Source organism: Papaver somniferum, chromosome 1, assembly GCF_003573695.1.
Source record: "Papaver somniferum cultivar HN1 chromosome 1, ASM357369v1, whole genome shotgun sequence".
NCBI classification, from domain to species: Eukaryota; Viridiplantae; Streptophyta; class Magnoliopsida; order Ranunculales; family Papaveraceae; genus Papaver; species Papaver somniferum.
Window position 1 is genome coordinate 77,483,059 of NC_039358.1, and position 1,421 is coordinate 77,484,479.

The 1,421-nt window shown below is 36.3% G+C and overlaps 1 non-coding gene across 1 annotated transcript; it reads right to left on the minus strand.

Moving 5' to 3' along the window:
* Positions 1 to 1,072: 1,072 nt before the first annotated feature.
* On the minus strand, positions 1,073 to 1,156 carry LOC113342247. Its single transcript, XR_003356537.1, has one exon. It is a non-coding gene; the product is annotated as a small nucleolar RNA Z102/R77 (small nucleolar RNA).
* Positions 1,157 to 1,421: the final 265 nt, after the last annotated feature.

Here is a 1,421-nt window from a genome sequence, read left to right on the forward strand (position 1 = left end):
GGTTCCCATGTGAAGGTGTATGAGAAACATAATCATTCTTAACAGGTGAATCTGCGTGATGTTGTGAACATCCGTTGTTGTTAGACGCAACAACTGACCCTGGCATTGCAGATTGGATATCCTTCACAATGTGACATAGTGATCTAAAGCCTTCGATCAAAACCCCCACCTTGCTACCTAGATTCTCCAACTGATGCTTAACAACTTCATCTTTAGATTTCAATTCTTGTACTTTGGCACGCGCAGGAGCAGAATAATCATATTGTGTACGAGTAACAGGACCAACATCACGAACCCGTCCTCTACATTCCTTCCAAAAGCTTTAGTCATTACATCTAATTCTTCTATAGGAACACCCACAATTTATTTTTGTTGATATCTTCTTGTACCTTGTTAAGCTCATCCTGCCATGTCGAGCATAATACCGTGTCAGATATAAATTATGTAGATGACTAGTAGATAGTATATGAGTACTTAATACCGATGAAACATAAGCTGACTCACAAATTATTTTTGCGCCCTAGATAGAATTTCCCTACCCTCTTGAGTATGAGCTTTAATCCATACATCATAGGTGCTGATTTCCAGATCAGGATTCTCACGCTCCTAAATTTTAAAATATGACTATTATATATTCGATTTATATTAATCAATCTAAAGAAGGATGAGACTTATCATAATGTCCATAAATTGAGATTCATATATCACAACATTATTGAAATCAATTTACATACCAGTTCATCTTTCATCAAATAATGAGGTTTACGACCGGATATGTGAGAGTAATCATATAGAGATCGTTTTGTCTTGTGCTCAGCTCAATTTTTCGCTGCTTTTGCATTGTCTTCATTCACATAGAATTCTATCCACTCCTCTTCTTTTATATTTGGAGGAATATGTCTAATCCTTTCTTTATGAGTATCATGATGATCATAATAGTCTCTTCGTAACTCATACTTACGTCTCCACCATAAACCAGACATCCCCTCAACCATAGTTATCTTAGAACACTCAGGTGGATGAAATGATCTATGAGAACACAGAGTTACCAATAAATATTCAGATGCAAAGAAAGTATATAGAGCTAGCTAATACATTTATGCCATCATTTCAACGATCAAACCAATAGGGAAATAACCGAATCATCACCTCATTATCAATTAGAGTTATAAAAAGTGTGAACATAATTCAGATTTATACCTGTGTAGTAGGGAAAAAACTGATTCTGGAGAAAAAAGTAAAAGTGGGTAGGTTGATGAGAAACGAGTCTAGACCCTAAACAAATGTACTGCACAGGAGTACTTTAGATTCGAGAGATCAATCTGTACAATTCTGTCCTAAACCAAGAAATGGCCATTCCAGTCTTGCTTCGGTCACAAAATAAAGGAGAAGGGTTGATCTTAGGGAGGGAAGCAGAGAAG